We start from the raw sequence: 25,856 nt of genomic DNA on the forward strand, positions 1-25,856 counted from the left end.
TGTTCAGGTCTCTCCTGACCCTAGCTACTATGAAACTATGGAGTTAAATCAGAGTCCTCTAGCATTTTGCAGCCCTGGGCTGTCGTGTCCTGTCTGCTTCAGAGAGCAGGGCTGTTCCCACCCCTCTGCTCCCTAGCTGGAGCAGTGAGGACTGGCTGACAAGGGGCTGGGTGGGGGGGTATGCCAAGTTGGGGATGAAGCCCAGTCTGTGGGATTCTGGGGGGATGGGACTGCCCCCTCCACACAACCCCCAGCTGGGGTCTGGGGCCAGGGAGAGGGGTTAAACACCCCTTCCACTGCTCAAAGTTACTGTTGGCTGTGACTGTGAACTACAAATCCCAGAGACACCTGGAAACAGGAAGAGGAAGTGATGAGCATCCCTTCAGAGTCCTGCTGATATAATTCTGGGCTGAAAATCCCAGAGACTCTGGGGGCAGCAGGAAGAGGAAGTGAACATAGCCAGATAGTTGTGCTTTAGTACCCTCCAGCTTCTGGCCTGAGCCACTGCAGGTAAGTGGCTGCAGTTATTGAGCCAAAGGGAAATGTTTGTTCACTTCTGTTTCAATATAATCCATGACTAACCTGCAAAAACTGAATTGATTCAACCTCATGCTTTTTAACTGTCTGTACTTAGCTAAAGTGACAAAGAGCCCCAGGCTCTATGTTATTCCAGGCTGCAAGCCTCCCTTAACCTTCATCCGTAGGGGGTTATACTTACATCCCTGTGACTGTCTAGCATTGAGTGCCACACACAACACTACAGGTCAGGTACTTTCTAGAATGTTCTCCAGTGATCTCTGTGCAAATAAGCCTCTGATACTGTAGTCTTTGGATAAAATTGATGGAAGGATGAAGAGGTTAACACAGCCTATGCCTACTTCCTAGTGAGGCTAGTAGCCAACTCAGTGAGCCATATGCTCTCAGGCTAATGCTTCCTGGCTCCATATTTTTCCCTTTCTTGGCTGCCCAGGGAGCCAAGTTCAAAAAGTACACCAGAATAGGTACTGACTAATGCCTGACTTGTGGCATGGTGGTGAGGGCACTGTGCTGACAAGTTTAAGACATGCATGGTTAAAGCCCCTGAGGGAGGAGAGCTAGAAACTGGGTCTCTGGCATCCCGAGTGCCCTAATCATTCAGGCACTGAGCTGTGACAGAGGGGGCCCTCTTCCTCTTCCACAAGTCTAACACCCATGGATCATGGTTTTGGGCCACACAAATTTCTAGGCCTTAGACACTGCTATCCATACACAAAGGGCACATAAGGATACCTACATACATGCCCAATCAGTGCATGGCCTTCCATGCATGGTCAGTGCCTGGCAAGTACATGTTTTTCTGTTGGGAAATAGAATTGTTTCCTGTGCCAAGAATTATAACAGGATGGCTAAAAGAAGTACAAATTAGATGATCAAAGGGAAACAGAATGTCTATGCCAGAATGTCTATGCCAGAGCTATATCCTAAACTGTATCTAAGTGCTAAAAGCTGCAGTGTCATGCCTGGGTAATGGCCACTTAGGCAAGTAAAGTAAAATGGGATTATGACCATTCATGATGGCTATGCAGTGGAGGGGATTACAAATGGCTGCACACTGGTCATAAGCCATCACAAAGAGGAGGATGAACTCATCATAAAGAGGAGGATGAGTCTCTGCCAGAAACATGGAAATATAGAGTTGAGTCATACACTTCTGTAGAAGGCTATTTTGTTGTGGGCCTGCAACTTGAGTGCTTCACTGGCAATGGTGACAATGTAGAAGTGTTACCTCAAAACCTTGGATTGGGGAACCAGTGAGAAAGGAGATTTCACTTTACTAATGTAGGTTCTTTAACAGCTAGCACATACTTCCATATCTAGAAATGCGCTAGTTACTTTGCAAACGAGACTTGCTACCTGCCCTGTTGATCAGACAGTTCAGAGTCTCTCTGGGACATTCAGGGGCATAATTCAAGGACCCTTTGTTCCCAAACTGTTTTGCGTCTTTTGTTACTTGCATATTCACTATTTTTACCCTGATGATTGCTACTACTACTGGTTCTTTATAGGTTGTTTGCGTAATTGAATTTTCACTATTGGGTATTTTTCTAAAACCCTATGGGGGCTTATACATGTGCTCTGGGACTGGTGTAACTCATCAGTTGTAACTCATCAGGCCCAAGATGCTCAGGCATCCCCATTTCTCAGCCAGTCATTGCCTTGTTAGGTGATATTCCATGGCATGCTGTTGCTTCTCTTATGGCTATAAGAATGAGGGGTAGCTTTTGATCCGAGTCTTTTCCCTGCAATGATACCACCTTTTCAGCGCTGTTTTCAGGGCTCGATTGGTTTGCTCTACTTGCCTTGAGCTTTGCAGGTATCTAGCTAAGTGGAGTCGCTGTGATCAAGGACAAATTTTATGAAAATCTAGAGTCTCTTATCACAGAAGTGCCAAAGGCAGACAAGCCCATCATCCTTTGTGACTTTAATGCTAGAGTTGGTACAGATCACCAGGTATAGCGAGGCATCACTGGAAAAAATGGCTTTGGGAAATGCAACAGCAATGGGCTCCTCCTGCTGAGGAAATGTGTCAAATATGACCTCCTTATCACCAATATAGTCTTCCACCTGCCAAACTGCAACAAGATATCTTGAATGCACCCATGCTTCAAGCACTGGCATCTTATTGATTACATTATCATCAGGAGAAGAGACAGACAGGATGTCAGAGTGACAAAGGCCATGAGAAGTGTAGAATGCTGGACTGACCACAGGCTCATAATCTCCAAGCTGAATATCTGGATACATCCTAGTAGGTGACCACAAGGCAAGAAAGAACCCAAAAAGCTTCAAAATGAAACAGGAGAATGTGAGAGAGGCATTTGTTGAAGAACTACACAGTTCACAGTAACAATTGATGTAAATTTCAATAACATTGAGGGAAATTGGGCATCTTTTAGAGACTTTGTCTACTCAGCTGCATCCAATACTCTCAGTCCCATCACATGTAAATGTCAAGATTGGTTTGATGAAAATGATAGTGGCATATGGAGACTACTAAAAGAGAAACCCACCAGTGGTGGCTGTGTTGCAGAGCTTCTGCCTACCTTGTAGGAGATCTGAGTTCAAGTCTTGGCTGGGTCAAGCAGAGTAAGTGAAGTGACAGAGGAGAAATTCATGACATCAGGAGACATTACTTTACAGTTAGGGCTGCCAGCCTCTGGAATGGGCTCCCAAGTGAGGTGGCGCTCTCTCCTACCTTGGGGGTTTTCAAAAGGAGGCTGGGGTGATATGACTTTGACACCCATTCCTGCCCAGGGCAGGGGGTCAGACCTGATGATCTGTTTAGGTCCCTTCTGACCCTAAGTGCTATGATACTATGAAACATTGGCTCCATAAGACCTACTTGGAAGACAGCACTTCAATATCTTAGAAGGCAGCCTTCAATAACATCAAGAGGACTGTCCAATGCAAAACTCATGACTGAGCAACAAGACAGATGTGATTCAGGCCTACGCAGGCAGGAACAATATGAAGAACTTCTATGATGCTCTGAGGACAATCTATGGGCCATGGGCATCCGGAACATCTTCAATACTGAATAATGATGACACTGCACTGCTCATCGATAAAGGAAAGATATTGCAGAGATGGGTAAAACAACAACATCAACAATCATCTGTTAGTCAGGAGGCAATTGAACAACTGCCCCAGGTAGACATTAATCTCTTGCTGATCCTCCAATGCTGACTGAGACTGTGAAAGCAATTAACTTACTGTCAAATAGTAAAGCACCTGGAGAAGATGCTATACCAGCAGAGGTCTACAAGCCAGAGGCTTGCACATGGCTTTGAAACTGACTGAACTCTTTTAGTCAACGTGAACTCAAGGAACTATATTGCAGGAGTACAATGAACACCTTCAAGATGAAACTGGATGCTTATCTTGCTGGGATCCTATGACCCCAGCTGACTTCCTGCCCTTTGGGCAGGGGGCTGGACTCGATGATCTTCCGAGGTCCCTTCCAGCCCTAATGTCTATGAAATGATGCACCCACCATCCACTCGTAGAAGCGGAAAGGCAATAGATTATCCTGTGACAACCATTGGGACATCTCCTTGCTAACAACAGGTGGCAAAATCCTCACCAGAATTCTGTTGAATTGTCTTATGCAACATATTGAACAAGAGCTCTTGCCTGAGAGTCAGCGTGGGTCCAGGAAAAGACACAGGACCACAGATATGGTATGTGCAACTAGTCAACTTCAGAAGAAATACCAGGAACAGCACTCCAATCTGCACATGACTTCTAAGGACCTGACAAAAACATTTGATATAGTCAGTCGGGAGAGCCTTTGGAAGATCATGGCATAACTTGGTTGCCCAGGAAATTTATTGCAATGGTTCGGCAATTGCATGATGGCATACTGGCTTGCATTATGGATAATGGTGAGGCATCTGAACCATTGCCAGTCACCAATGGAGTCAAACAGGACTGTGTGTTGGCCCCAAACCTCTTCAGTATGATGTTCTCTGCCATGCTTACAGATGCCTCTCATGATTGTTACAGTGGGATTGACATCAGTTACTGGAATGATGGCAGATTTCAATTTGATGAAGACAAAGTTACAGGAAGTAACAGTTTATGATCTTCTGTTTGATAATGATTGTTCCCTGAATGCCAAATCGGAGTCTGATATGCAATGGAGTATGGAGCATTTTTCTTCAGTGTGGGGCAACTTTGTCCTCACAATCAACACTAAGAAGACGGAAGCAACACACCAGCCTGCACCAGGAAAGCCTTACCATCACAGTGAATGGCAGAACTCTCCAAGCAGTGGACAAATTCACCTATCTCAGCAGTACACTGACATGTGCACTTCACATTGATGATGAAACCAATGCCAGAATTGCTAAAACAAGCATGGTCTTCAACAGACTACATGCAAATCTGTAGGAGCGCAGAAACATCAGTCAGCAAACAAAACTGAAGGTCTACAAAGCCACTGTGGTGCCAATCCTGATCTATGCATGCAAAACCTGGACGGTGCAGACACTATACTATGAAGCTGAACCATTTTCATTCACATGGGCTGTCTGAGGACACTGATGAAGATAAGATGGCAAGACAAGTTCCCAGATGTGACAGGCTCATGGCCCTTGGACCCCCTTGTCCTTTATGGCATCTCCCTCTTAACTCTTGGAACCCTGGTCCTACATATAGCCCCTCCTCCAGGTTCTCATACCCTTGGTCCCAAATGCAGCCCCTCCTGGCTCTTGGACCCCTGATCCCACATACAACCTCTCCTCTGGGCTCTTGGACCCTGTAGTCTGGCTTAATTTGCTCTGGGCTCGTGGATCCTCTGAATCAGTTCAGCCCTTTCCCAGGCATGTGGGCCCTCTGGTCCAGGTCTCAGCCTTTTCCTAGGCTCCTGGACCCCCTTACTTGGCCCCAGCCTCTATCTGAGGGCTCCTGGGTCACCAGGTCTCTAAATAGGCTTTGAGCCTGCCACAGCAGGGCTCAAGGCTAAACTACCAGTGTAACTCAAATAAACAAATATCATCTCAGCCCTCTGGTAGATACCTCAAATCTCCTAGGGGTTTAACATAAAGGACACTTGCCTGTAAAATCCAGTGATGTTTAGCTAAATCTAGATCTCTGCAGGACCCCTGCAGCCAAGAGCTCCTCACTTCATGGTTGCCAGGGACAGACTTAGTGACTTGCAGGCTCTGGGCTTAATATAGCTCTAGCCTGAGCCCTTTTCTGCTCCATTAGCTCCCTTTGCCACCTCCAAGCAGCCTCTCAGGCTGCTTGCTCCCTTAAAGGAGCAGGCACATCCCAGTGCCCTGCTACACCAGGCACTCAGGTTCTTAGACAGGTAGGCATTCCAAGCATTCACACTCTGTTGATAAAATCACAGATGAGATAGGCAGGCCATATCACCAGGATGTCAGATGAGCAACTGCCAAATAAGTTCTTCTATGATGAGCTAAAGGAGGGAAAGCACTCTCAGGGAGGCCAGAAGAAAAGCTTCAAGGACTCCCTCAAGTCATCCTTGAAACATTTCAACATTGACCCAAAATCCTGGGAGGATCTCGCTCATGATCATTCCACCTGGCAAAGCCTCATCTGTACTGGACCTACCATCTATGAGTGGAGAAGAACTGCTGAGGCAGAGCAGAAGTGCGAACAGTGTAAATCTCTCAACAGCTTCATGTCCACTGTTGATCAAGCAACCCAAAGCAGCATCTCTTGCTCAGTCTGCCATAACCAGTTCAAAGCACAAATTGGCCTGATCAGCCATTCGCGCGTTCACAGGAACCAAACCAACCAGTGATGTCATGGTCGTCTTCAAATTCAAAGGATGAACAACAACATGAGTTTTACACTGGGGGATCCCCTCCTGCAGGGGTTAAACCAGTGACTACTGTAGTCTGAGTGGTGACTGGAGCAATCAGGGCTGGCAGGCTTTCACCTCCAAAAACTGAATTATACCCTCCTGGGTCCAAACTACTGTTCCATTCATCCCCATCATTGTTCTATCCTTACTTCAACTTGAATTACAGGAAAAATGGGGGGAAAGTTAGGGCATTGAACAGGCATGCCACAGCATCCTCTGACTTTAGCTGGAGCTGGCTTACCTGCTCCTATCATGAACTCTCCCTCACCAGAGGGCAGACTGCATACAAACTCCTGTAAAGGGAGTCTGAGACTGAGGTTGGTCTGCATAGCCAGTGAGAGCTGGCTGGGTGAACTCTCAAGGAAGATGTCCAGAATCAATATGATGAAGTGTTGGGAGGGGCAGCTTGGTCAGAATCAGTTATAGATAATAAAAATCGCAATTTGCTCTGGTCATCTAAGTAATTCTTTTTCACAGCCTTTGCAAGGTACCATTAAGCCTCGCAGAATGGAGAGGCATTTCTGTATTAGTGCGTATCTCCTTTTCCCATGCCCTACCATTTCCTCCCAGGGTGTGAGGGCCCCCTATAACCCACCCATGACTCCATGGCTTCAGGACTACAGCTGCTTCCCTGCAGCTAGTATTGTGCAAGTGGCTGCTACATCATTTCTGCCTGTTTCCTCTCCCCAAGCTCTATTCCTCTTGCCAGTGCCAGCTTGCCATGGACCCCCAAGGAGTGCACTGCTTGGAGCCAGTGATTGCTGGTGCCAGGCTGGCAGGTGGAATGCTATGTCATGGGTAGGTAAGAGCCTGCATCAAGGGGGTGTTGGAGAATCCATGGAGCACGCAGAGTGGGGCACTGCTTTCCCATTACCCCATGTGGGCAGTTAGATTCCTAATAGTCTCCCTCCATAGGAACCCACAGACAGAAACATAAAACACACTTCCTCACTATGGACAACAAAAGTCCTATATTAATATTTACAGACCTGCAGAAGAAAATAGAAAACCACCTACCCTTTGGTCATCTAGATGACATTTTTGAGCCCACCCTGATTTTTGCATGTTTCCAGTGGGAAATAAAATGCTACTCTTTTTGTCTTATGTTGTATTTCTACAGATGATAGTATTTCAAAAACTTGGGTTTTTTTTTCAGAAAGGCTTTCAAACCATCTTGTAATTTAGATGTAATGCTTCTTCCCGTTTCAGTGGGAATTGCATCCCCAAATCCCTTGGAGAACGTTGAGAATAGCAGATCCTGCCAACACTCAAAAGTTTTACGATTGTAACTCTGATTTGAGTTGATGGATATGCAAAGCTGAGCAAAAGTAGAATTTAGCTGTGTTTTTGGTTTTCTGGAGGGGGGTGACACCTGAAACAATGGAAGACACTGTCTATGGTATTAACAACAACTAACCCAGGAAAGGTAAGATGCATAACTATAAAACTGATTATAAATATAGGACATGGGCCACTAATTGATTGTAATGGTGTGTGCATGTGTGATGGAGCGAGAAATAGAATGACAGAAAAAAAAAACTGGACTGAAGCTGATAGGCAGAGTAACTTTGAGGGCCAAAGCTTGTGGGAGGATTATTGAAATGGAGATATGTGGGCATTCTTTGTACGTACAACTGGAATTCGCCTAGGGCAGCGGTTCCCAATCCGTGGTATGCATACCACCAGTGGGACACAGACAACTTGTCAGTGGTACGCATTAATAGATTTATTATAATTACTTTATATGACAAAAAATTGCTGATGGTACTTAAGGTTGTATCATTTTGAAGTGGCAGTGTGCAATCTGTCAGAGTTTGGGAACTGCTGGCTTAGGGAATTCTGTGTTCATTTTATTAATTACCTCATTCATAGATATTTTAATGGCATTGCAACTATTGGTCTTTCATTTAGGATAAAAGGCCAATAGTTGCCTTTACCTGTAGTGAATTTTAACATTGTCTATGCCCCACCCTGCCCCATGGCTGCTGTAGTGCCATGATAGCTTTACTATGTCTCTCCTTCTATTATGACTCCTGCTCCATCTAGCTCATCATCAGGCTGCCAGTCTATCCAATCCTGAGCCCACCTCTCTCCCTCTTTTTTTCTTTCAGGTCACCTATCCTTACCAGGCATCTATCCATCTAGGCTAGAGGTTGGAAATTATTTCAGCTGGCGGCTACTTAACGAGTTTTGGTGATCTGTCGAGGGCTGCACACACACCATCTTTTAGAAGATATAATTTTATATGCATGTGTTGGGGGGTGAGTGGGAAGGTATGTGGGGTGTGTGGGGTCAGTGGGTGTGTGCATGTGTGTGTGGGGCTGCCTGTGTTCTAGGTCCCAGAAGCTGGCCAGGGTGGTGGGAGCAGCAGTTGGGGGGTGTATGCACCAAGGCAGTACCCAGTTGCCTTCCACCCTCTACACCCATCCAGCACAATAAGCAGCTACCGGCAGGTGGCAGATTAGGTGGAAGGTGGATGGGAGTTGGAGTTGGAGCTGTAGCTCCATGCTCTGGGGCAGGAGCCGCCTGCCTGCAGCTTTCCCCAGCATGGTGCCCAGTATGGCATTCATTCTCCAGGATTCCACACACTACCTGCTGGCTGGAGTGCCACAGAGGGAGCTGGAGGAGGAGCAGGAGGAGCCATTGGAGGTGGGGGGGAGCAAAGCTGTATTCAGGTGGCTGGAGCCTCAATGGGAGTATCCCTGCTGGGATGCTGTGTGCCAGGGTAGTGCTGACTGGTGGATGCAGTGCAGGTGCAGATGGGAGTGTGGTGCAGGCCGCCCTAGGCAGTAGCAGGCAGGGATTAGCCCCATTTAGAGCACTGTGGGGCCAGCCATGGGCTGGATACGATCAGTTGGTAGGCATCTGTCCTGGCCTATTCAGCCCACAGTCCATATTTTGCCCACCCCTGTTCTAGGAACTTTCTCACCTTTCCCAGACTGGCCACATTTCAGGGCACCTGTCCTGCTAGGCTGTTGCTCTCACTTGTTCCTGACAGCAGGAACGACACATGCCCCTGGAAGCTGGCGGGGGGCACAGAGACCGCCCACAGATGGCGGTGGGGGTGTGGTGGTGGCAAGCAGGTAGTTCCTGCAGGCAGCCACGGTGGTGTCGGCAGTTGTGGGGGGGGAGTGAGTGCCAACCAGCGGTCGGCAGCTGCCCACAGACACTGCTGGCGATGTTGGCAGCGGAGGGGTGGCAAGCGGCAACCACCTGCAGACACTGCCAGCAGTGATGCATTTCCAATTGACTGGCTTGCAGCCAACTTAGTGTAGCTATGGCATCTGCCAGAATCCTTTGGAAAGATCGAGAGTGGAGATGATCTTAGCTAGGCCCAGGATATCAAGCAAAAAGTCCATCCTGGGCATAGGGTGAGTGTCAGGGGTGGTAATGGCGTTCAGCTTCCTATAGTCCACACAGAACCTGATGGTCCCATCCTGCTTCCAGATGAGTACCACAGGGCTGACCCAGGGACTCATCAAAGGTCATATTACCCCTAGCCCCAGGATCTCAGTGATCTCATGCTTTATTTCTTGCAGCACCTTCACATTGACTGTGTAGGGCCTGGCTTGGATAGGGCGACGGCTGCTTGTATCTATAAAGTGTTTCTCCAGGTTCATTTTACCTGGTTTGTTTGAGAACACCATCTCAAAGTCCTTGAGAGCTGCACGCAGCTTGTCCTTGTCCTGAGTAGGTAGATGATCTGGCAGGCAGAGTTCTTTTATTCTGGCCTCTCCTTCCCAGTCACCATACATGACTGGCTCCTTTGGGTCTTTTGATCAAGGCAAACCAGAATACAACATCACATCTGTTAAAGTAGGGTTTAAGCATGTTGACATGTATCAACATCCTTAGCAGCATGTTTAGCAAGTTGGGACTTTTGTCTGACCTGCTCCTGGCCACCACATAAGTCACATCGTCCAGCCTGTCCATGATGACATGGGGATCTTCCCAAGCTGCTTGCAGCTTGTCTGTCTTTAGTGGCAGGAAAACCATTACCTTATCCCCATGTTCAAAAGTACTCTTCTCTCACCAGATCAAGAGGGCCTCTAACCCACCTTCCAAACATCAACTCGAATGGCAAGAACCCAGTGGATTCCTAGGGTACCTCCCGGTAGGCAAAGAACAAATATGGAAGTTTCTCATCCCAGTCATTAGGGTTAGAGTCAACATATGCCTTTAGCATACCTTTCAAGTTCCCACTGAACCTCTCTACCAACTCATTTGTCTGAGGTTGGCAGGTTGTGGTCTTGAGGTGTTTCACCCCACAACACTCCCACAGGTACTTCATCACCTCAGTCAAGAAGTTCCCACCCCTGTCAGTCAGGATCTCAGAGGGAAAACCCAGCTAAAAAAAAATCTTGGTTATGGCGTCAGCTACTATGTATTTCTTTTCTCTGAGTCTTATGCTTCAGACTAAGGGAAGCATCCCAAGTTCTTGCCGTGGGTCGAGTACCCCCAAGGACTACAAGGCCTGTGTGCCTCAGGGGGAACAGGACCTAGGACCACCACTGCCAGGGGGTCATGCACACAGAGCACTGTGTCCCCCAGCATGTCCTGGTGGGTGCCACACACCTCCAGGATGACCTCCCTGGCAGTGGCCTTGCCCTTGCCAAACAGATGGCTGATGTACTGGAGGCTGGCAGGTGTGGCCAGCTTCAGCAGGGTATGGGCCAGCCGGGTCTCTGCAAGGAGGCCCGGGTGCATGGCAATGTCCTACCACTCCAGGTGTGGCCAAAGCTGCTCCAAGAGATCCCAGAAGGTGACCTGGGTCATGCAGAATGCCTCCAGCCACTGCTTGTTGTCCCAAGTGTGCTAGATGATGTGCAGCCACCAGTCCTGGCTGGCTCAGCAGGTTCAGAGACAGCAGGGCTGGAGGGCCAGAAGGGTGACAGCAGCTGTGGTGATTGCATCTTAGAGTCTGTCATTGGCATCCCTGCTGGGGCCCAACCAGGTGGATGGGGTCAAGACAGCAATTGCATGGCAGCGGCCCTTGGACGGTGCATGGCAGGTGGGGAGGCGATTGCTGTGCATGTGGGAGCTAGGAGGGGTGAGGCAGCTGTGGTCCAGGTGGCAGTCAGTGCAGTGGGCCAGCAGGAGCATGGGAAGCTGGTTGTTGCTGCCAGATACAGGGGCTGGAGTAGCCACGGCACAGGGAGGCAGAGGCAGTGACAAGAGTGCTGCCATGTGCTGTCCCTGTGCTGCATGTGCTGCTCGTGGCCAGGAAAGACGTTGACCAGAAAACACAGGCAACTGGTAGGAGAGGCACAGGGGGACATGTGCCCCCCCTTGACAGGGCTGTCCCTGCCGCTGATGCCAGCTTCTGTGGGTGCTCGCCAGCCCTGTCCCTGCCACCGACACAGCCAGTGGCTTCTGCTGGTGCCCCCCCAGACTCGGGACGCACCAGACACCCATGCCAGAGAATAGCAAGTGGAGCTAGCTTTTGAAGTGGGCTGCTGGCTGCTGGCAGCTGCAGTCAGAGCCTGGAGCCCCCCCACCCCAGTGGTGGCGGAGGCCCATTGCAGAGCCCCAAGAAGCAGGAACAGATTTGCTGCCATTGCCAACAAATCTGCTCCCACTTCCCTGCATGTGTAGATGCCTGCCTGACACTGTTTATTCATGAGTAATTTACTCACAAGTAAACTGGTGCCACAGCAAATGCACATGTAGATGTGCCAACTAACACCCACCTGATTCACACTTTCCAAGACTATAGAAAAAGAGCTCAGTCCAATTCCCAAAGTCTCAGTGTAACAAAGAAATTTAAATACACAAGTCCAAATGTTTGTTAGAAGAAGCCATATTTAAGCAGAGAGTATAGACTGGATGAAATATTAGAAAACTCAGGAAATGCAACAGGGCATACTGCCTTTCTGCACACTGCCTTGTTCTCTCTCTTGAGATTCTGCAGGCTGTATAGGTGCAAATCTGTATTATGCTGCTGGAGGTAGCCAGAGAGACACTGGGATAAACTGATGTTCTTGTGCCCTGGGGTATAAAAGTTTGGACTGCAGGCATGTCTCTTGTTTCTTTTACCAGTTGCCAGCCTACTAGAAGCATAACTGGCCAGGAATGTGCCTGGGCCCAGCCCCCTCCTTCCTTTTTCCTGTAACTTCTCTGGTTCTGTAGGCTCCAGCAGAGAGCAGTGGGTAGGAGCAGCAGCTGAAGTTTGCTCCTGCTGAGTGGAGATGTCATCTCTTTTTTTTTTTTGTTTGTTTTACCAGAGATGCCCATGTTGAACTCCAAAAACCCTCCTGCTTTCAGCAGCAAAAAAATAGGATGATTCCCCCCCACAGCAGTCAATTTTAGCTGCTGCTAGTCCACAGGATTTAATTTCCAGAGTGCCCTTCACTCACTGACAAATGTGCCATCTCATTGCTTGTTGCTGAGGCTGGAGCCAGAAAGATCAGGGGGAGTAAGGGACAGGAGGGTGAAGTGCCTCTTACTCCTCCCCCAACCCACTCTTCCCCGTCCCTTGGGCACCACATAGGACTAATGCCCCACTTGCCCATTTGTCTTTACATTATTGCAGCCTACCAAACACTTAATCCAGGTCACATTTAGTGTCTTCTGTCCCTATTCTCTTGTATAGGCTAGGCACCCCAAGTGGACTACATTTCCCACTGTGTACCATAGCTGAGGACCTCTGCAATAATATCTTTCTTTGATCAAGAAGGGAGAAAGTGGTGCTTCATAAGTACTTTTACTCAGTGCATCAAATGACAATGAATTATGATCCAAAGGCAATTACCAGAAGCAAAGAACAGAAGGCATAGAGAAGCATGGGTAATGTTATCATCCATAACAAAAAAAATCCCCCAGAAAGTATACGTAGCCCTCAAGTATAACTTTTCCTTCCTGCTAATTTCCTCAGTGCCCCCTTCACATCCTTGTTCCTCAGACTGCAGATAAGTGAGTTCAGCAGAGGTGTCACAATTCCATAAAACACACCAATCACTTTTCCCTGGTCTGAGGAAGATTTGGATTGAGGCCCCAGATGCATGAAGATGGCTGTGCCATAGAAGATGACAACCACAGTAAGGTGGGAGGCACAGGTAGAAAAGGCCTTGATCCTGCCACTGGCAGAGCGGATCCTCAGGACAGCCACACCGATGTGGATATAGGTGATGAGGATGAAGGCAAAGGGCATGAGTAGGGTGAAGATGCTGGTGGCAAACATCATAATCTGGTTGTTGTGCGTGTCTGAGCAAGCCAGTTTCAGCATGGCCTGGATTTCACACACACAGTGGTTGATAACATTGGACCCACACAAGTGAGCTTGCATGGTAAGAGAAGGCACTGTGGTCAGGAGGAAAGCAGTGCTCCATGTAATGGCTGCCAGGCAGCTACAAACTCTCTTGTTCATGATGAGAGTGTAGAGTAGTGGTTTACAGATGGCCACCCAGCAGTCATAAGCCATCACAGCCAGCAAGAGGCACTCGGACATGCCCAGGAAAACAGATATACATTTGGGTGAAGCACCTAGTCAGGGAGATGGAGAGCTTCTTGGAGAGGCAGTGAATCAGCATCTGAGGCACAGTGCTGGTGGTATAGCAGATATCTATGAAGGACAAGTTGCTGAGGAAAAAGTACATGGGTGTGTGAAGCTGGGAATCCACCCTGGTGAGCAGGATGAGGAGACCATTTCCAAGTATGGTCACTAAGTAGATAATTAGAAATAGAACAAAGAGGGTGATTTTTACAGGAGGACTTTGGGAAAGTCTCAGCAGGATGAACTCAGTCACTATAGAGTCATTATTTCCTCCCATGTTGCTGTCTGAGTCTCACCTGCCCGGGGGACTCTATAGAGAATGAGAATAAACAGCAGAACGTGCACTAGGACTTTCAACAGGAATTCTGCTTTTTGACTGAACTCCTTTTTACCTTATATTTTCTGAATTTTGCATAAAAAATCAATAGTTCATGAAAAATAAAACCTCAAAAATATTTTGAATAAATATTTCCATATCTGGTTGTATGGGAGTTGAAGTGCTTATGCATTATAGTCTTGACCTCTTTTGTAGGGCAAGCTCACTCATGATGCACCATGTGTGGGAAGTACTATGATGCAGCCTCTGACCTCACAATGGGAGCAGTAGGGGATGTGGGAGTATGCTGGTCTGAGAACAACCCTTTGGAACCATGAGACATCCCAGCTACAAGTGCAGCATGGTGCCATTTTGAATCAGCATATTGTCTGATACTTTGCCAAAATGTCAACATTTCCTAGGGAAGAGGATATTCACCTTCCCCATGTTGACACAAAAAGGCCTTTCTACTAGCTGGTGTTGATTTTTTTCATCTCTTCCACTCTTGTTCCTGACTTCTTGGGGTTATTTTCCACCTATAATGAAGCATACTGTTACCAACAATTTACATCATAGGACTGAACCCAGGTATCTAAGCACTGTACCTTTGGGAAAATCCCATGTAAGCTAAATAGCCTACTTCAGCTGTTAACAGGAATCTGAGGGGTTTTACCCTCTTTAAAGAACAGCAGTTGGAGGCTAGTTCAAGGTTCACATTAGTTGATGGAACAACTCCCACTTGAATAAGCTTGGATCAGGCTGTCAGAGCAGGACACAACACTGTATATTTTATTCATATGTATAATGAAGTTATATGGTCTGGATGCACTATACTAGTATAACCGTGTCTTATAACACTATAGCTATTCTGTGCTTAAGTATGGGAAAATCAATTCTGGTATTAAACACCAATTATTGGTGTAGTTGTGTCCACACTCTAATAAGGCTTTATGTCTTTAACTACAGTAATATAACTCAAATGTATATTGGTCAAGTGTTAACAGGATTTTTTTTTATCCTCGGTTAATATAAACCACAAATTGTCTACTGGTTTGACCAGACCACTTTTAAACTATAGTTATATTAATCCACAACCTGGATCTCTAAAGAGCTCAAAGCATTCATCAACAAATAAACTCTCCACTTATATGACATTTTGCTGGAAAACTTAGCTTGGTCTTAGCCAAGATGCCTGTCTGCTAGGAGATGTGATTTTATCATTTTATAATAATGAGTGAATGGAGAGAGGAATCCATTTCATGGTTAGGGGACTTAAGGAAAAAATTCCCTTTAAATGCCTTGCTTTCCATGACACACCCTTTCTTTCTTCCCCAGCTATGATCAGATCTTTCTACTTACAGGGGACAGTGCCCAGGTCACAGCCTTGCACCGCTCCTGCTTCCCCAGTATGTTAGGGCAGCAGGGGGCACCATAGAGACAGTCTGGCTGGATGCCAGAGCATCTCTGGAGGTCTGAGCCCAGGCCTGGGGAACTGTGCCCTGCACTGTTTTTCTCTGCAGTGTTTTTATTTGATACCTGGAAATCCAGGGATCAGATTTTGAGCCCACACTGCAAATATGCAGCATGGGGGACACTTTTTCATTCGCAGTGTGCCTCTTGCGGTGTCTCAAACTGGTTTGAGACATCACAAGAGGCATGTGTGCGCTCATCTGGATGCACCCAACAATTTCAGTTAGGGCAGAAGGGCAAAAGAAAGTAAATAAAGCAAAACTAAGTGAACAAAAGAGGTAGGAACCTGCTATAACTTATGGCCAATAACATTCTGGGTCCAGGTTTGAAACTGCCAGGCTGTGTGCTCCACATCATTGTGATACAATAATTGCACACAGATACTACTACTCTTAAAACTACATAGGAACATAGAATCATAACAGAGTGGAGCTGGAAAGGATCTCTGGAAGTTATCTGGTCCAACCGCTTGATCAAGGCAGGATCATCCCTATCTAAGCCATCCTAGACAAATGTCTGTCCAATCTTTTCTTAAAAACTTCTGGAGCAACCCTCACACATGACTACCAGACATAATGCCCAAACATACATACCCCACTGATGGGAACAGAAAAAAATAATACAGACCTCAACAAAAAGACAACCACATTCTGGTTGTGGACAAAGGTACACTTGTAGCTGATTCAAAATGGAAGGGGGAGTTGTTGGGGACTAAGCAGTAGGTATTACATGGTAGCTGTTCAGTCTGCATGAACCTGAAATGAAAGAAGCGAACTAAGTCACTCTAACTTTGGCTTGAGGTGAAGCACAGTTAAAATCGAAGTGTTTCTGCTATTCTGATATCACTATAATAGGGTCTTGCAAATGAAACAGCTACAAGAGCATAACAGCTACTGCTCACTCCTAGGGAGAAGCTCTGTCCTTTTGGAGTAGCTATAAATGTACTTTTAGTCAAAATCATCTATTTTTGTGAAACCAGGGTGAATGGGGTAGTCCATATAGGTGGACATTTCCACTGAGTGAGGGGAAATTTGCACCCAGATCTGGCTCCTTGATAGATCTGTAGATTTCATAGATTTCAAGGGCAAAGGAGAAAGATGATTTTAGGACTAGATGGCTGAACCAAAAGTACAAAAAAAGATATGGTTCGGTTTGAACCAAAACTGAAGCCTTTTACTCTTTTAATAAATACAAAATAATTTTGGTTTTGGTTGTCTCAAACTATAAAGTTTAGTATCATTTCTAGGTTATTTTTCTTTTCTTTTTGGAAAGAAAGGTTCTTAGCCAAGTTACAGAACCTCCATCTAACCCAGGAGGTGCACAGTCCCACCAGGGGAAATGCCTTGTTATACCTGGTCCTGCCCACAGGCGATAACCTGGTGAGGGGACTGCGGGTGCTCGACCACCTGGGAGATAGCGATCCTCACCTATTGGAATTCACCATCCAGTGCAGGGTGTCAAAGGCCTGCAGCAAGGCAGCAGCCCTGGACTTCAGGAAGGTAGATTTCAATGAGGTAAGGAGACTAGTCGGGGAGGCACTGAGGTCCCAGAGGGGAGGGGAGTTGGGAGTCCAAGAAGAGTGGTCGTTCCTTAAGGAGATGATCCTCCCAACCGAAAGGGTGACAATCCCAACCCGGATCAAAGGGGGCAAGAGTGCTCAAAAGCCCCCATGGCTCACCAAAAGCATCCAGGAACATCTCAAAGCTAAAAAGGAGGCATACACCCAATGGAAGGGAGGGGCCATCACTGAGGAGGATTGCTCAAGATTGTAGGGGGGCTGTTAGGAAGGCTAAGGCAGAGATGGAACTGGAACTACTGACCCGGATCAAAGATAACAAGAAGTCCTTTTTTTAAATATATAGGGGGTAAAAAGAAGGTACCGGGTAATGTGGGGCCTCTGCAGGACATGCTTGGAAATCTGGTGGTTGCACCAGACGACAAAGCTAACATTTTAAACAATTTCTTTGCCTCCATTTTTCTGAACAGGGACTAGGTCATCTTCCCCACTGGGTACCTGGACAGATCCAGAGGAGGTGCAGCTAGGCCCAGAGTCAGTGAGGATCTAGTCAGGGAACTTCTGGTGGGACTAGATGTGTTCAAATCAGCAGGTCCTGACAATCTCCACCCCAGAGGACTGAGGGAATTGGCAGAGGTCATTACGGGACCCCTGGCACAGCTCTACGAGCACTTACGGTGCTCCAGCAAGGTGCCAGAGGACTGAAAAAGGGCCAATGTGGTCCCCATTTTAAAAAAAAGGAGGAAGGAGGACCCAGGAAACTACAGGCCTGTTAGTCTTACCTCGGTCCTGGGGAAACACTTTGAGAAAATTATCCAGGAGCACATCTGCGAGGGGCAAACAGGGGAGACTATGCTTAGGGGTAACCAACACGGGTTCATTAGAGGAAGGTCCTATCAGACTAACCTGGTGGCCTTCTACAACCAGGTCACAAAATCCTTGGACACGGGTGTCACGGTGGACGTAGTCTTTCTGGACTTTAGGAAAGCCTTCAACACTGTCTCTCACCCGATTCTCATTAAAAAATTAGGCTCCTATGGTGTTGATACCTGCACAGCCAGATGGGTTGCAAATTGGCCGGAGGGCCGCACCCAGGGAGTGGTAGTGGACAGGTCATTTTTGACCTGGAGGGACGTGGCCAGTGGGGTTCCCCAGGGCTTAGTTCTCAGGACCACACTGTTCAACATCTTCATCAGTGACTTGGATGAGGGGATGAAAAGCACCTTGTTCAAATTCGTGGATGACACCAAGATGTGGGGAGAAGTGGGCATACTAGAAGGGCGGGACAGGCTACAACTAGATCTGGATAGGTCACAGGGGTGGGCAGATGAGAATAGGATGGGTTTCACCACTGACACGTGCAAGGTACTGCACCTAGGGAGGAAGAACCAGCAGCATACCTACAGGCTGGGGAACTCCCTTCTTGTCAGCACAGAGGCAGAAAAGGATCTTGGAGTCATTATTGATTCCAAGATGAACATGGGCCGCCAATGTGAGGATGAGGTCAGTAAGGCTAACCACACCCTGTCATGCATCCACAGATGCATCACGAGCAGGTCCAAGGAGGCGATCCTCCCCTCCTATGCAACATTGGTCAGGCCACAGTTGGAGTACTACGTCCAGTTCTGGGTACCACACTTCAGGAGGGATGTGGACAGCATCGAGAGGGTCCAGAGGAGGGCTTCTTGCATGATTAGGGGGCAGCAGGGCAGGCCCTACGAGGAGAGGCTAAGGGACCTGAACCTGTTCAGCCTCCACAAGAGAAGGCTGAGAGGGGATCTGGAGGTCATCTATAAACTGGCCAAGGGGGACCAGCAGGCAATGGAAGAGTCCCTGTTCCCCCGAGCACTACCGGGAGTAACAAGGAAACACGGCCATAAGTTGACGGAGAATAGATTCAGGCTAGATATCAGGAGGCACTACTTCACAGTCAGGGTGGCTAGGATCTGGAACCAACTTCCAAGGGAAGTGGTGCTTGCCCCTACCCTGGGGGGTCTTCAAAAGGAGGCTAGATAATCACCTTGCCAGGGTCATTTTTCCCCAGTACTCTTTCCTGCCATGGCTCAGACAGGGGCTCAGACTTGATGATCTGTTTAGGTCTCTTCCTACCATACCAGCTATGGAACTATGAAACTATGGAAAAGCTTGTCCTCTCTCTCTCTATCACTCTCAGTATCTTTAGGTTAATTTAAAAATGTGACTTAGAAACAAAACATCAACATTTTCATTTAAAAAAGTCAAATCAAAATATTCCAGCATTTCTGCAATTAATATATTGCCATATTCAAAATTATTTATCTTATTTTTCATTGAAAAAAGTTACCAAATGTGACCAGTATTTGTGTATAGTTCTGATCCCTTCAAATCTCCATTTTAAGCACATTTACTGTATGTCAAAAAAAAAAAAAGAAAATCCTTCAGCTCTTGTGAGCATCTGGTCTCACCTACTTTGTTTAGTATGCCATGGAATATAAGAAGTCATATTTCTAAATGGCCTTGGTCTTCTGATTTAAGCTTCAGCATTTCTTTTAAAGACATGCCCAGACTGATTTAGAGTATGATTGCATGTACATGTGGAACCATTTAAAAAACAGAAGTGTTTCCCAAGGGCAGCGGCTGTAATGTTCTAAGTGTTAAATGTGGACAAGAAGGGTTGGTTACAAATGCAGCAAAACTGCTCCAACTTTAACACTGGAAGAAGCTATTGGAAAATCAAGGAGTTAAAAAAAAACATACTGCCATAATTTCATGTAAAGCCAAAATCTTTGCAATAAAAAGTTCAAGATTTTTGGGTTACGAAGAAGAATGTACAGATCCAGGTTTCTGGCATAAACAGTATTTTTTTAGGGAAAACTGATACTTGGCATGTACGTTTCCATTTAGTCAGCAACATCATTTCCCACTCCGAAGAGCTTCTAACATTAAAAAAACTGTCCTGAAAGCTCAAGCTCTGAGAACACAGTTAAGGTTTCCAGTTCAATTGCAGGTGGTGGCCTTACAATGATCTTTTTGGGTTGCTGTTGTCATACATTTTCAAAAATTGGGTTAGCACTTAGGAGCCCCAAGCATGGGCCGGGACCCTACTGTGAGAGGCACTGATCAAACACAGATCTTATATTGTAATATTCTTCTTTTTTCAAAGAGGCACAATGGGTCATACATTATTTTCCTATTTTTGGTTACTTTTTAAAAATAACGATTTTTTTAAAATCTATTACATTTTTCTATTGATATACTTTTGGGCATTCCTTGTCTATTTCTGCTCTCTCTGTGAATAGGAAGGGTGACCCCTGGAGACAGAAAATATACTGGCGGGAGAAAAATTGAAAGTTCTGTATGCAGAATGAAAATAAACTTTAAATGGCTCACCAGATCCTGTGTGTCGGAATGAACAGTGGTAGGGATGAAAGCAGGCTTCTTCTTCTGTGAGAGGGGAATCAGACAGTGATTCCAAGAAATATAGAACAAAACAGCATTGAAAATAATGTTTATCTTTCTTGAATAAAACCTTGATCAAATTAATAGTAGGATTTTTACCTAGTATAAGTTAAGAGATGACATATTGCACCCCATATCAATGGGTGAGAACTAAGAATCCTTGAGCAAGTTTATTTAAAGAATCTCAGCTCCTGCATCCAATCGAATTGCAAGGAGCATCATAGTTTGAAATTATATTGTTGTGTACATTGGAAAAGAAAAACTGGCAAATGGTTTAGTTTATGAATTAAATGGAAATCAACTCCATTAGGAGAAGAGATTAGCCTGAGTCCAGTTCTAGCTAACTGGTGTGCTGGTTAAATGTATCTTCTTTCTCACCAAAGAACAGGGAGTTGCTGGGGAAGAGTAGGATATTTTCACGAGAGCTTTATAGTGATAAAAAACCTAACAAGTTTCAGATCTCAGGCATGAAGAGATGACTTGGGATCAAATCCCAGGATGGCAACTAACTTGCATGTGGTTTTTTCATGGTAGAAAAGGCAGTGGGAAATTCAGAGCAAAGCAACATTTTGTATTTCAGTAACTGTTCCCTCCCCATTCATGTTTCTCTTCATAAATTTATAGGAAAATAAATTAGTTCAGGTCAGCCAAATATTTTGTTTTCTTTTCAGATTTTTTATCATCTTAAAATTAAATGAAGGAAACATTACGAAAAGTCATTTTGAAATAAAACATAGAATGTTCATTTTGAAGATCTTGAAACAAAAGAATTTGAATTCCATCTTTTCACCTAGAGAGATGGATCTAGTTTCTAGGCCTCCTTTGCCCAGAGAGGGCATGTCCACACATGCAGGCACATGTGCTTGCAGCAGCTCAAATAGGAGCAGCACAAATTTGAGCTGGGGATTTTTGCCTCAGCGCATGTGCCCAGACATGAACTTTGGTGTGGGGCAAGTTTTGCCACTTGGGACAAAATAACTCTGCCCAGCGCTTCCTGGATCTGTAGCCAGGGAGAGCTAGAGGCTGGGGCAAGCACCTGTGCTGGCTCCAGCAATATGAAAACCTGCCCTGGTGAGCAGCTCAGGGCTACTTGCCCTCAGGAGCTTCTGAGGCCCAGCCAGTTGGTATCTGGGGATACTACCTCTTGTGCCAGCTGGACTGCTGAAGCAGCCCTAACCTGAAGTGGCCCTTGCCCCTTCTACCCAGTGCAGCACTCTGGCAGTGGGTAGGGCTGTGTGAAATTTCAGCAGCTGTTTTGTTTCAGAGGTGTTTTGGCCCATTTCAGCACCCCAAACACTGAATCTGAAAACAGAAGGCTGACTGTGCCCAGCACCAACACCCACATCTGCTCAGTGCAGTCTGCACCAAGCACTGCCAGGGGAGCTGCAGGAGAAGCCCCCATGGTTGCCCTACCCAGCCCCATTGCCCACCTGGCCCAGCCTCCCGGCACTTAAAAAAAAAAAAAAAAAAAAGCCCCCCACTCACCAGCTGGAGCAGGGGCTGGGGGGGCCCCGGCGGGGGCCCCCATGCAGCCCCTGCTGCCTGATCATTGCCCCCTGCCCTGCCTGGCCCCAGCAGTCAGGGAATCCAACCCCCACCCAGAAAACCCTGCACTCACCGGCTGTAGCAGAGGCTGTGGAGACTCTGGGCCCATGTGGCAGAGCCCCCCCTGCACAGCTCGCGCTCCCTGATCTCCACCCCCTGTCTAGTTCCACCCCTGATGGCCCCCACCACCTAGCCCCAGACTAGTCCCAGCACTTAAAAAAAAAAAAAAAAAAAGAAAAAAAAAAAGCCCCGCACTCACTGGATCTGGCAGTGGCAATCAGGGCCTCTGGGGGATTGTGGCAGAGCCCCGACCCCCATGCAGCATGAGGCAGTGGGAGGCAGCAAGGATCACCCCCCCCCCCCCCGGCCCTCACATGAGCTGACCCATGGCATGAGTGCAGCATGGCTAAGCAGCATGCTGCATGCTGTCTGGGAGCTGAGGCCACTGGGACTGAGTGGTGCTGGGCTCCTGGTGACACGTGGAACTGCCCCAGCTCCCAGACAGTGTGCAGTGCCTTGACAAGTTGCACTGCACTTGCACCATGGGGCAGCTGCCACATGGGTGCCAGGCAGGGGGGCAATCCTCACTGCTCCCCACTGCCCCATGCTGCATGGTGGGGAGCTCTGCCATGAGCCCTCAGAGACCCTGATTGCTGCTGCCAGAGCCGGTGAGTGCGCGGCTTTTTTTTTTAAGTGCCAGGACTAAGCTGGGGCTGGGCAGGGGATGGGACTGGGAAGGGCAGCCATGGGGCCTTCTCCCACAGCTCCCCCCACCCAGGGAGAGGCAGGCACAGCTGGAGGAGGCATGGGAGAACCTGCAGCTGCCTGGCTGTGCCCACCTCTCCCCGGCCAATCCGAATCTCTGAAACTGCATCAAACCTCCAAAACAGATTCAGCCAAATCAAAATGGACCAGTGATCTGAAACACTGAAACAAATCACTGTTCTCTCAAATGGCCGGATCCAAAATCAAAATGAGACATAGCCGTTTTGCACAGCGAAGATAGTGGGCTTAACTGTGAGACAGTTAGATGGGTACAAAGCTGGCTGCGGGGTAGGACCCAGAGAGTCCTAATGAACAGATCTGTGTCATCTTGGTGAGAAGTGGGCAGCGGTCTCCTGCAGGGGTTGGTGCTTGGGCCTGTACTTTTCAACATCTTCATCAATGATTTGGATGAGGGGGTGAAGAGCTCATGGCCAAGTTAACAGATGACACCATGTTATGGGGAAGTGTGGTCACGCTTGAAGATCGCCTACAGATACAGATGGATCTAGACAGGCTAGCAAGTTGGGTGAGTCAGAACGAGATTGTGACAGGGCAACAAGTCTGCCCTGTCACAGAACTCCAGGGAAGCAATGGGAAACAGAGAACTTACCTGGGTTATAAGCCTGAGGAGAGAAAGGGGCAGATATACCTGGATGGAGGTGAGTGAGACTCACATGAAAACAAAAACAAAGAGCTGCATGGGTGGAGAAAGCAAGGAGAGTGCTGGCTGTGAGACACGCAGGAGATGGCCAGAAGGATTTAAAGGGGAATGGAGCCTGGAATCAGTTCCTGAACAAAGAAGAAAGAAATCCAGAAGAAGTACAGAGAGACTACAAGAGATAGATGACAGATGGCAGAGAGAAGGGAACAAAAGAAGAGTCCTGAAGAGAGACTTACCTGGGAAGCCGAAGTGGGATGATGACGAAGACCTTTGAGTTGGCGAGTCCAATGCCTGGGGATGTCTGCTACCTTCCCGGGGACCTAAAAGAGAAAGAAACAAGAGTGGATGAGGATTAACCAAGAGAAGTGAACCCCACATTTAGATATCAGTAGAAAATACAAGGTGGCACAGGATTACCATTTGCTTGGGACCCATGCGAAGAAGAATGGGGCAAGCAACCAAGAAAGTGAGAGTTCCCAAAGAGAGAGGGAACTAAGTATATCCAAGATGTTGGTTGTCTAAGAGAGACATAATAACTGTGCAGAAGGGTTATTTTGCTGAGCCGCAGATGCAATATCTTTTTCATCTCTCAGGACGGTGTTCATTTCCCTACCTTATTCCATCAAAGTCATGGCAGGAAAGAAATAAAGGAAATTAACTTGTTTATATTAAAATGAGAGACTGTGAATTATTTTGCAGGTGTAGCTAAACTCTCACACAGATGAAGTTCAACGTTGAGAATTGTAAAGTGCTCCACCTAGGGACGAACAATCCCTTGCACACCTACAGGCTTGGCAATGCCAGCCTGACCAGCACTGTGGCAGGCCAGTAGGGGGTGTTCCTGCATTGAGCCACCTACCTCACTTCGCCCAACCACCTTCCAGGCTCTGAGTGCCTCCCTGGGGGCACCTCATGTCCGACCAACCCCCTTCCTGGAGCACATCTACAAGCCTGGTGGTAACACCATCACCACCCAGAGTCTGGACTAATTTTGGCCCTGTGTCCCCTGGGAAACACAGGCCTAGTAGCCCTTGAGGGGTACTCGACCTACTGCAACAACTTTTCTGAAGCACAAATGGTGATCTCCCTTAGTCAGCTAAAGCAAGAGGACCCCAAAGCATAATCTAGACCCTCTCCCAATAAGTCTCCCATGCTAGATACAGAGGAGAGTTTTATTGGTTACAAGGAGTAGGTTTGGAATAGGGTACAGGGTACAGGGTAGAGCAATATCAGAGAAATATCTTAGAGCAAACAGTGGCATGGTAGCCTTTGATCACACATCTGAGTTACTGTAAGCTATATATCTAGTTAGATCTCAAGTAGCTTACTCACAAGTATCAGCCAGAGGCAGATGGAGATTCTTTCTGGAGGCAAGCAGTTCATTGAACATGAGTTTCAAGAGAGAGAGTGAGTTTCAGATGGTCCAGCTTCTCTGAGAGTTCTCATCATGGCTGCTGTCCCACCTCCTGGGCAGTCCTTAACTTATATATACCTTATGACCTCATTTACCTGATCCAATGAAGGCCAGCAGCTGTTGACAGCCAGCCAACCAATTTGAAATGCATCACTGGTTGCCAGGTATACTGGCAGGGTCTCTAGCTCCCCCCCAGGCATGATGACATTGCTTAGAACAGTAGGGATTTTAAGCCCCCACTCAGGTGTGTGAGGCCAGTCACATAGGCAGAGGGAGCAGGTTTCCCCCTCCCTCAGGAATGTATCCAGCTCAGGTTATAACTATGGGTTACCTGAAGCTGATGGGGCCAGGGATGTCTGCCCTTTGCAGTGACCATGGTAACCAAATTGTCAAATTGGTCATCTGCCTGATAGCAGAGTTTGGAGGTGAGACAGAGATGGCATTCTGCCACAAGCTCTATGAATGAAAGAGCCCGGGGGTGATAATAGACCACAGCATGAATATGAGCTGGCAGTGCAACTCTGTTGCCAGCAGGGCAAATAATACTCTGGCATTCATCAATCAATGCATTTCCAGCAAGAGCAAGGAGGTTATTCTTCCTCTCTACTCAGCACTGGTGAGACCCCCAACTGGAGTACTGCATCCAGTTCTGGGCACTGCAGTTTAACAAGGATGTGGTAAAACTTGAGAGAGTCCCTAGAAGGGCCAGCTATATGATTAGAGGCTTGCATGGCAAGCCATACAAGGAAAGGTAGAGGGATCTGGGACTCTTCAGCCTGAAAAAGAGAAGCTGAGAGGAGACTTGGTAGCAGCTTACTGGTACATCAGGGGAGGGCATCAGGGGCTCGGGGGACAAACTTTCC

At 47.2% G+C, this 25,856-nt stretch overlaps 1 protein-coding gene and 1 pseudogene across 3 annotated transcripts in view; both read right to left on the reverse strand.

Annotated features, from left to right (window-relative positions):
• LOC102383394 (olfactory receptor-like protein OLF3) overlaps positions 1-23,902 on the reverse strand; it is a 37,117-nt gene extending 13,215 nt beyond the window's left edge. The window contains exons 1-3 of one of the 3 annotated variants that reach the window (XR_001358819.1): positions 23,816-23,902; positions 20,540-20,593; positions 16,332-16,409 (exon numbers count right to left, since the gene is read on the reverse strand). The gene's annotated coding sequence lies outside the window, so the exon portion shown is untranslated. Of the gene's footprint in view, positions 1-14,622; positions 14,660-16,331; positions 16,410-20,539; positions 20,594-23,815 lie in introns of those variants that run through there. The other 2 variants (XM_006034299.2, XM_006034300.2) reach the window with 2 other exon arrangements.
• Positions 13,215-14,252, reverse strand: LOC102383151 (annotated as a pseudogene).
• Positions 23,903-25,856: the final 1,954 nt, after the last annotated feature.

This window comes from Alligator sinensis, unplaced genomic scaffold, assembly GCF_000455745.1.
Source record: "Alligator sinensis unplaced genomic scaffold, ASM45574v1 scaffold790_1, whole genome shotgun sequence".
NCBI classification, from domain to species: Eukaryota; Metazoa; Chordata; order Crocodylia; family Alligatoridae; genus Alligator; species Alligator sinensis.